The sequence below is a fragment of the Engystomops pustulosus genome, chromosome 5, assembly GCF_040894005.1.
Source record: "Engystomops pustulosus chromosome 5, aEngPut4.maternal, whole genome shotgun sequence".
Classification (NCBI taxonomy): domain Eukaryota; kingdom Metazoa; phylum Chordata; class Amphibia; order Anura; family Leptodactylidae; genus Engystomops; species Engystomops pustulosus.
The window spans coordinates 141,338,691-141,349,424 of NC_092415.1; positions in this window are offsets into that span (position 1 = coordinate 141,338,691).

Sequence of the window (10,734 nt, forward strand, 5' to 3'; positions counted from 1 at the left end):
ACCAAAGACCCCTTACTCAAGTTACCTAAAATTGCATAATGAAGATATCTCTCTGAGATCAACCACCCCTGAAACATATCAAACAGCCCCCTGGAGTAGGGAAAGGTAGGGTAGAGATTTGATTCCCATATGTGAAAGTCCATTAATTGAGAGCACACCCAACAGGGGTCTGCTGTCATCCAACAGGTGAAGAGGAGAATGAAGTGCATATGGGCAGATCTGTAGGTCCTTCTAGACTAAGAGTAGCTGACAGAAATTCCAGGATTTAGGGGGGGGGCTGTTAAGGTAAACCTAGCTGATCAAATCCTGTAATTTTTTACTTGTCTTATTTTTCTAAAAAGTACTGTAATAGAAACAATGAACTCAAGATGGCGATTAGACAGAAAAGTTTTGAAGCTAAGGAATGCGGACCTGACGTCAATGTGCAACAGCATGGAAGTTCTCCAATCGAGACTTCATAAGCTGGGAACGACGGTGGTGCCGTCGTGTTGAAGGGGAAATATAAAAATGATTATGTCGATCAAGTCCATAACATAGAAAAATGGCTTAATGTCTGAATTATCACTTTTTCACCATTTTTCAACACATAAAGAATTTAATAACAATTAGTAGAGATTAGCAAAACCCTTCTTCAAGGCATGTAGGTTAGGCCGTCTGACCCGAATAATAGCCGAAATGCTGGCCAAACGGCCAAACAGCCAGTCTGGCAGGTGGATGCCTATTTAAATGTGGATACCTATTTAAATTATGTATTACTCTAATCATACCAACCCAAAGAATAAAGGGAATGTGTTATCTGGAACGCACAGTGTAAGCCATAAAATCAGTGCCCACCAGAAAATAAAGCAAATGCATTTATTTTGTCAATTTCACTACAAGCCACACAAATATTTTAACAAAATTCCTTAGTTACGCGCACTACAATGCTTTGCTTGAGAAAATTTTGAGTCATCAGCTTTGATACACAAAGCCACAGTACAGGAATGACTTCAGATTAGTGCCTTGGACAGCCCCGTAAACTGAGATTCATAACTTTTCGTCATCGGACATCACTTCCTGTAGGCTGAAAGTTGGAAGTTCTATTCACAAGTTGGTTCTATATATTAATATACACCAGAACATCCTCTTGTGCATTTACTCTACATACTTCTCATTTGACCAACATTTCAGTTTAAAAAAAAAAAAAAAAATTACAGTTGGTCTTATATAGTATTCTATTTTATTTTGAGATAATGACTTTAATCATCAACATTACCATAAATAAACACTTGAAAAATATATCCTGCCAGCCCCCCTGTAGTATATAGCCTGACAGTCCCCTCTAGTATATAGAAAAGAGATAACTTGGCACTCCTTTTAGGTCAAAAATTGAGGACAATTTATTTTGTCCAGAATAAACAGTATAGCAATTCAACAAAAATTATTATTTTACAACGTTTCGGTCTTATAAATTCAGAACTTCATCAGGCACGTATTGCAAGGTATAAATGAAAATGGACGGAAAGGAGGAAAAGCAGGTACCGTATATACTTGAGTATAAGCCGACCCGAGTATAAGCCAAGACCCCTAATTTTACCACCAAAAACTGGGAAAACCTATTGACTTGAGTATAAGCCGAGGGTGTAGTATACAGCCAGCCAGCCCCCATGTAGTATACAGCCAGCCAGCCCCCTGTAGTATACAGCCTGCCCTGCCCCAAGTAGTATACAGCCTGCCCTGCCCCAAGTAGTATACAGCCTGCCCTGCCCCAAGTGGTATACAGCCAGCCCCAAGTGGTATACAGCCAGCCCTGCCCCAAGTAGTATACAGCCTGCCCTGCCCCAAGTGGTATACAGCCTGCCCTGCCCCAAGTGGTATACAGCCTGCCCTGCCCCAAGTGGTATACAGCCAGCCCCAAGTGGTATACAGCCAACCCCAAGTGATATACAGCCTGTCCCAAGTAGTATACAGCCTGCCCCTAGTGGTATACAGCATGCCCCTAGTGGTATACAGCCTGCCCCAATTAGTATACAGCCTGCCCCAAGTGGTATACAGCGTGCCCTGCCCCAAGTGGTATACAGCGTGCCCTGCCCCAAGTGGTATACAGCGTGCCCTGCCCCAAGTGGTATACAGCGTGCCCTGCCCCAAGTGGTATACAGCGTGCCCTGCCCAAGTGGTATACAGCGTGCCCTGCCCAAGTGGTATACAGCGTGCCCTGCCCAAGTGGTATACAGCCTGCCCCAAGTGGTGTACAGCCTGCCCCAAGTGGTGTACAGCCTGCCCCAAGTGGTATACAGCGTGCCCCAAGTGGTATACAGCGTGCCCCAAGTCGTATACAGTGTGCCCCCAGTATACCAAGCTAATAAAAAAAAAATAAACTTAATACTCACGTTTGATACTCGGCACGGCTCCCGGTCCCCGGTGGCGGCTCCCGGTACTTTTCTTTCTTCACTAGCCGTTGCGTCCGTGCGAGCTGCCGGCGGGCGCGCACTATGATGTGGCAGTGTCGCCGCCGATTACGTCATCAGCGGCGACACCGCCGCATGGACGCGACTGCCGGCTAGTGAAGAAAGCAGAGAGAAGCGGAAAAACCTATTGACTCGAGTATAAGCCAAGGGTGTAGTACACAGTCAGCCAGCCCCCATGTAGTATACAGCCAGCCAGTCCCCATGTAGTTTACAGCCAGCCAGCCCCCTGTAGTATACAGCCAGCCCAAAGTAGTATACAGCCAGCCCCAAGTAGTATACAGCCAGCCCCAAGTAGAATACAGCCTGCCTTGCTCCAAGTAGTTTACAGCCTGCCCTGCCCCAAGAGGTATACAGCCAGCCCCAAGTAGTATACAGCCTGCCCCTAGTGGTATACAGGGTGCCCCTAGTGGTATACAGGGTGCCCCTAGTGGTATACAGCCTGCCCTGCCCCAATTAGTATACAGCCTGCCCCAAGTGGTATACAGCGTGCCCTGCCCCAAGTGGTATACAGCCTGCCCTGCCCCAAGTGGTATACAGCCTGCCCTGCCCCAAGTGGTATACAGCGTGCCCTGCCCCAAGTGGTATACAGCGTGCCCTGCCCCAAGTGGTATACAGCGTGCCCTGCCCCAAGTGGTATACAGCCTGCCCCAAGTGGTGTACAGCCTGCCCCAAGTGGTATACAGTGTGCCCCCAGTATGTCAAGCTAATAAAAAAAAATAAACTTAATACTCATGTTTGATACTTGGCGCGGCTCCCGGTCCTCCGTGGCGGCTCCCGGTACTTTTCTTTCGTCACTAGCCGGCAGTCGCGTCCGTGCGAGCTGCTGGCGGGCATGCACTATGATGTGGCGGTGTCGCCGCCGATGACGTCATCAGCGGTGACACCGCCGCATGGACGCGACTGCCGGCTAGTGAGGAAAGCAGAGAGAAGCGGGAGCCACCGCCGAGGATCCGGGTGCCGGAGGGTGAGTATTAATTTTTTTTTTTTTTTTAAATTGACTCGTGTATAAGCTGAGGTGAGGTTTTTCAGCACATTTTTTGTGCTGAAAAACTCGGCTTATACACGAGTATATACGGTACTTCCGCTGGAGAGAAGAGAGCTCAGATGCAATAGGCTGACTTGCACAGTGGCAGATCTTGCTAGAGACAGGATCTGTCAGGCAGCAGAGTAAGAGTAAGCCCCATAAATGCAGAGAAGGGCTAACCAGCCGTGATTGTGACTAGCCTAAGTCTCCATAAGGGCCATGACTGTCCATGTGTGTACACTGCATGTTTATTTTTACAACCTCAATAAAGATGAAGTCTGGAGTTGCTGTCCCTGCCAGGACTTTGATCTTATAGTCATGAAAACAATCATAAGGTCCTGACAGGGAGATTGTTCATGTACAGATCACATAACTTTCCATCTGCAGCCATTTTAGTCAGGAATGTCTAGGAGGCCGCACTTTACATATCAAGAGAAGCAGTGCAGAACTTTTAACCGCTTAATGACCGCTGCATTGTCTTTTTATGGTTTTCATTAAAGGTACTTCTTCTGGTGTGCCACCTTTCTACGACAGCATGTAAGAAGTGTATTGTATTGGGTTTTGCAAGTCCCGGGCACAGTTATCACAGCCCCTGGCAATAATACCCAGGATTGGAAAAGCTCCAATCCCGGGTATTTAACCCCAATGACCGTGGTGTCTAAGCAGCTGCAGGGTGCCAATGGTGTTGCACAGCAGCCCAGGATCGATTAGGACAAATGTAATGTATACATTACAATACATAAGTAGTGGAGTGAATTATGTATGAGATCAAATGATCTCATGTAAATGTGTTTCATTATGTAAAAGGGGATTTAAAAAATAACCCTATAAATTTGGTATCACTGGATGCATATTGACCCAGTGAAAAAGGTAATTATGTTATTTTGTATCAACAATATAGGCAGAACATTTTATTGTTAAAGCCAACCTCTCACCAGGAATGTCATTTTTAGCTGGTGACAGATTCCAGTAGCCTATGCTATGTTGATTTAAAAAATGCCTTGGTCAACATTCTGGATCATTGCAGTAGTTTATTATAGTATATTTTACCTTACCTGGCTCCCTGCCAGCAGTATGTGGTGAGTCCTAGAAGGGGGGGTGGGGCGCTGCAGCTTGTGTCTCCTCCTGCATTCTTCCTCTCCTCCACACCATCCCTCTCCCTCCCCTGCCTGCTCTTCGCATAAGACAGGATGTAGAGAGGGGGCAGCTTTGCCTTCCCTCACCACATGCTACTGGCAGAGAGCCAGGTAAATGTGAATTAAATTTATATAAAGTACTGAATTGATTCAGAATGCTGATAAAGGCATTTTTAAAATCAGTATAGTAGAGGCTAATGTCATTAGCTAAAAATGATATTCCTGGTGAAAGGTTCACTTTAATAAACGTTCACCAGTAGGGCATATGAGTTCTAAATTGTGCTATTAAAAACAAGACTCTATACAACTACAGTGACCAAAAAATAAAAAAGTTATAGCTTGATGAAGGAATTGACAAAAAAAACAAAAAAACACAAAAATGCCCTGGGCATTAATTTGGAAAACAGATGCGGAGATAAGGGGTTCATAGATGTATATTGGTAACTTACCTGAAATTCTGCAAGTGGCCAACCCGTTTAACTAAACTATATAAAGTGAATGGGTTATCTCTGTGTTCAGACTGACCCAAAGAGTAAAGGAAAGATGTCACCTCTACCGAATATTAAAGGACACCTGTCATCAGGTCTCTGTAACTATTTCTGTCAACACTACCTGTTAGAGCAGCTAACAGGGATTCCATCCCAGTCTTTATCGAGTTCATTTATACATTAGTCATACTAAAATCATATTTTCTTTATTATGCAAATGAAGCTGGGCACATGGACAAAGTGATGTCACCCCTGTTACCTGCTCATGTCTGTGTGTAAAGCAATGCTAGTGCTTTATCTGCTGCCTGTGAGACACCAACATCAGCAAGTTGGTAGGTAGAGACACAGACACAAGCACCTGCCATATTCTCTTCTCCCAAACACATGGCTGCATCCTGTAGCAGTTGCATCTCTTATATACACAGGGGCATATTTACTAAAAACAGTGCCAGATTCATGAATTGGGGCGCCCTGCACAGCTCCAACACTTTTTCTTTGGTGCACCTTTAACATGGGCGTGCAACACATCTTCTGTCGGACTGTGCATGTTAAATGTGTACACGGTCTGACTGAGCAACAGAGCACTAATTTCAGAGATGAAATTTGTGTTGCATGAAGAATAGTGCAGCCGCAACATGAAGTCACGTGAGGCACCTATGTGGCGCAGGCACTTCTTAAATACATGTGCAAGCAGTTTGCACCTAAAAGAATGTACAAAATCCCCCAGAAAACTGCCATACGGACCATAGTAAATGTGTCCCACTGGCTGCAGGGGGCACCAGCACCAGGAAGCACATAGAGGAGCCAGCACCAGGAGTGTCACATCATTAAACAGGCTGTCAGTCATGTGTATAGGAGTATCTCATACACATAGGCTGCAAGGGGCACCAGCACAAGGAAGCACATAGAGGAGCCAGCACCAGGAGTGTCACATCACTATGCAGGTTGTCAATCATGTGTATAGGAGTATCTCATACACACACGCTGCAGGGGGCATGGCAGCCAGAACCAGGAAGCACATAGAGGAGCCAGCACCAGGAGTGTCACATTATTATGCAGGTTGTCAGTCATGTGTATAGGAGTATCTCATACACACACGCTGCAGGGGGCATGGCAGCCAGAACCAGGAAGCACATAGAGCAGCCAGCACCAGGAGTGTCACATGATTATACAGGCTGTCACTCATGTGTATAGGAGTATCTCATACACACAGGCTTCAGGGGGTGTGGCAGCGAGCACCAGGAAGCACATAGAGGAGCCAGCACCAGGAATGTACATCATTACACAGGCTGTCACTCATGTGTATTGGCAGGGGCAGGGCCGGATTATAGGCGGGGCTCCCGGGGCTCGAGCCCCGGGGCCCCCACCATCTTGCCCCCCCAGGGGGCCCCCACCAGATGCCACCCCCGCGCCTCCCCTCCTGAGCCGTCATGAAGCCTGGCCGCATCCCCGGCACAGGAGACTGCCAGTGCCACATGCCCGCCCCCCGGCACAGGTCACAGCCTCCCTACCCGCTTGCATGGTCAAGCTTACCGCCCCACGCCCGCCCTCCGCCTATTCCCCTGCAAGGCTGAGCCACACGCCCCCCGGCAAAGCTGACCGCCTCCAATCCCGCCCACACCCCGCATGGCCGCCCCGCAGCCCCGCTAGTACTCCCGCCACCCCCGCCGGAAAAAGCACCTCCCGCAGCCCCCCGCTGGAAAAAGCACCCACCCTCAGTAACTCCACCCTCCGCAACACGGTCCCCCCGCCACCTCCTCCCCCGCCAAACAAGCGAACCCCCCCCCCCCCCCGCGCCCGTACAAGCAACAGTCCGACCGTCGCCCCACCCCCCCGGCCGAACAAGCACCCGCAAGACCCCCACCCGCTCGAACACCCGCCACGGACGGTCAACCGGAAATGTAAGTATATAAAAATGTTTTTGTGTGTATATATGTATTTGCGTGTGTATATATGTATATATATGCATCTACTGTGTATATATGTGTAATATATGTGTATATATGCATCCACTGTGTATATACTGTGTATATATGCATCTACTGTGTATATACTGTGTATATATGTGTATATATGCATCTATTGTGTATATACTGTGTATATATGCATCTACTGTGGATATACTGTGTATATATGTGTATATATGCATCTACTGTGTATATACTGTGTATATATGTGTATATATGCATCTACTGTGTATATATGTGTATATATGCATCTACTGTGTATATACTGTGTATATATGTGTATATATGCATCTACTGTGTATATACTGTGTATATTCTGTGTATATATGTATATATATGCATCTACTGTGTATATACTGTGTATATATGTGTATATATGCATCTACTGTGTATATGCTGTGGATATATGCGGGCTGTGGTGTATGTTACATGGGACTGCATATCTGGTAGGGGTGAAGGTAGATATAAAGATGTTTTACTGGGGATGAGGCGGCTGTATGTAGCTGTGTTACTGGGGATGAGGCGACTGTATGTAGCTGTGTTACTGGGGGCGAGGCGGCTGTATGTAGTTGTGTTACTGGGGGCGAGGCGGCTGTATGTAGCTGTGTTACTGGGGGCGAGGCGGCTGTATGTAGCTGTGTTACTGGGGGCGAGGCGGCTGTATGTAGCTGTGTTACTGGGGCGAGGCGGCTGTATGTAGCTGTGTTACTGGGGGCAAGGCGGCTGTATGTAGCTGTGTTGCTGGGGATGAGGCGGCTGTGTTACTGGGGATGAGGCGGCTGTGTGTAGCTGTGTTACTCTGGATGAGGCGGCTGTATGTAGCTGTGTTACTGGGGATGAGGCAGCTGTATGTAGCTGTGTTACTGGGAGCAAGGCGGCTGTATGTAGCTGTGTTACTGGGGATGAGGCGGCTGTATGTAGCTGTGTTACTGGGAGCGAGGCGGCTGTATGTAGCTGTGTTACTGGGGATGAGGCGGCTGAATGTAGCTGTGTTACTGGGGGCCAGGCGGCTGTATGTAGCTGTGTTACTGGGGGCCAGGCGGCTGTATGTAGCTGTGTTACTGGGGATGAGGCGGCTGTATTTAGCTGTGTTACTGGGGGCGAGGCGGCTGTATGTAGCTGTGTTACTGGGGGTGAGGTGGCTGTATTTAGCTGTGTTACTGGGGGCGAGGCGGCTGTATTTAGCTGTGTTACTGGGAGCGAGGCGGCTGTATGTAGCTGTGTTACTGGGGGCGAGGCGGCTGTATGTAGCTGTGTTACTGGGGGCTGTGATGACTCCAAGGACCAGATGCTTCAAGATAATTAAACACTGTACGTCTTACATCCAACAGATGGCATTTCTCCTCCATAGGACTTCTTGGATGCTGGCAAAATGTTGGTAAGACAATCTCTTGGTTCCTATGGAAATTAGAGACAACCTTAGGCAAGAAATTTCTGTCAAGCTTAAGCGTAATCCTATCCTCAGATATAGACAAATAGGGTTCACAGATAGACAAGGCTTGCAACTCACTTAACCTTCTAGCCGATGTGATGGCTATAAGGAAAGCAGTCTTTAAAGTCAAGAGACGCATGTTGTAAGAGTCATTTGGTTCAAAAGGGCTCTCAGTTAGGGTGTCTAAGACTAAAGATAGATCCCACTGAGGGGATGACTCTTTAACAGTAGGACGTAGACGTATACAGGCCTGGAAAAATCTTTTAACCCACCTGTGTTCTGCAAGTGCGGTGTCATAGAATGCACTCAGGGCCGAGACCTGGACTTTCAAGGTGCTAGGTCGAAGCCCCTTTTCAAACCCGTCCTGTAGAAAATCAAAGATTTGACATACAGTTAGGGCCAGAAATATTTGAACAGTGACACAATTTTCACGAGTTGGGCTCTGCATGCCACCACATTGGATTTGAAATGAAACCTGTACAACAGAATTCAAATGCAGATTGTAACGTTTAATTTAAAGGGTTGAACAAAAATATCTGATAGAAAATGTAGTAATTGTACACATTTCTTTACAAACACTCCACATTTTAGGAGCTCAAAAGTAATTGGACAAATAAACATAACCTAAACAAAATATTTTTATTTTTAATATTTTGTTGCGAATCCTTTGGAGGCAATCACTGCCTTAAGTCTGGAACCCATGGACATCACCAAACGCTGAGTTTCCTCCTTCTTAATGCTTTGCCAGGCCTTTACAGCCGCAGCCTTCAGGTCTTGCTTGTTTGTGGGTCTTTCCGTCTTAGGTCTGGATTTGAGCAAGTGAAATGCATGCTCAATTGGGTTAAGATCTGGTGATTGACTTGGCCATTGCAGAATGTTCCACTTTTTTGCACTCATGAACTCCTGGGTAGCTTTGGCTCTATGCTTGGGGTCATTGTCCATCTGTACTATGAAGCGCCATCCGATCAACTTTGCAGCATTTGGCTGAATCTGGGCTCAAAGTATATCGCGGTACACTTCAGAATTCATCCGGCTACACTTGTCTGCTGTTATGTCATCAATAAACACAAGTGACCCAGTGCCATTGAAAGCCATGCATGCCCATGCCATCATGTTGCCTCCACCATGTTTTACAGAGGATGTGCTGTGCCTTGGATCATTTGCCGTTCCCTTTCTTCTCCAAACTTTTTTCTTCCCATCATTCTGGTACAGGTTGATCTTTGTCTCATCTGTCCATAGAATACTTTTCCAGAACTGAGTTGGCTTCTTGAGGTGTTTTTCGGCAAATTTAACTCTGGCCTGTCTATTTTTGGAATTGATGAATGGTTTGCATCTAAATGTGAACCCTTTGTATTTACTTTCATGGAGTCTTCTCTTTACTGTTGACTTAGAGACAGATACACCTACTTCACTGAGAGTGTTCTGGACTTCAGTTGATGTTGTGAACGGGTTCTTCTTCACCAAAGAAAGTATGCGGCGATCATCCACCACTGTTGTCATCCGTGGACGCCCAGGCGTTTTTGAGTTCCCAAGCTCACCAGTCAATTCCTTTTTTCTCAAAATGTACCCGACTGTTGATTTTGCTACTCCAAGCATGTCTGCTATCTCTCTGATGGATTTTTTTCTTTTATTTCAGCCTCAGGATGTTCTGCTTCACCTCAATTGAGAGTTCCTTTGACCGTATGTTGTATGGTCACAGCAACAGCTTCCAAATGCAAAACCACACACCTGGAATCAACCCCAGACCTTTTAACTACTTCATTGATTACAGGTTAATGAGGGAGACGCCTTCAGAGTTAATTGCAGCCCTTAGAGTCCATTGTCCAATTACTTTTGGTCCCTTGAAAAAGAGGAGGCAATGCATTACAGAGCTATGATTCCTAAACCCTTTCTCCGATTTGGATGTGGAAACTCTGATATTGCAGCTACTGTGTATATACTGTGTATATATGTGTATATATGCATCTATTGTGTATATACTGTGTATATATGCATCTACTGTGGATATACTGTGTATATATGTGTATATATGCATCTACTGTGTATATACTGTGTATATATGTGTATATATGCATCTACTGTGTATATATGTGTATATATGCATCTACTGTGTATATACTGTGTATATATGTGTATATATGCATCTACTGTGTATATACTGTGTATATTCTGTGTATATATGTATATATATGCATCTACTGTGTATATACTGTGTATATATGTGTATATATGCATCTACT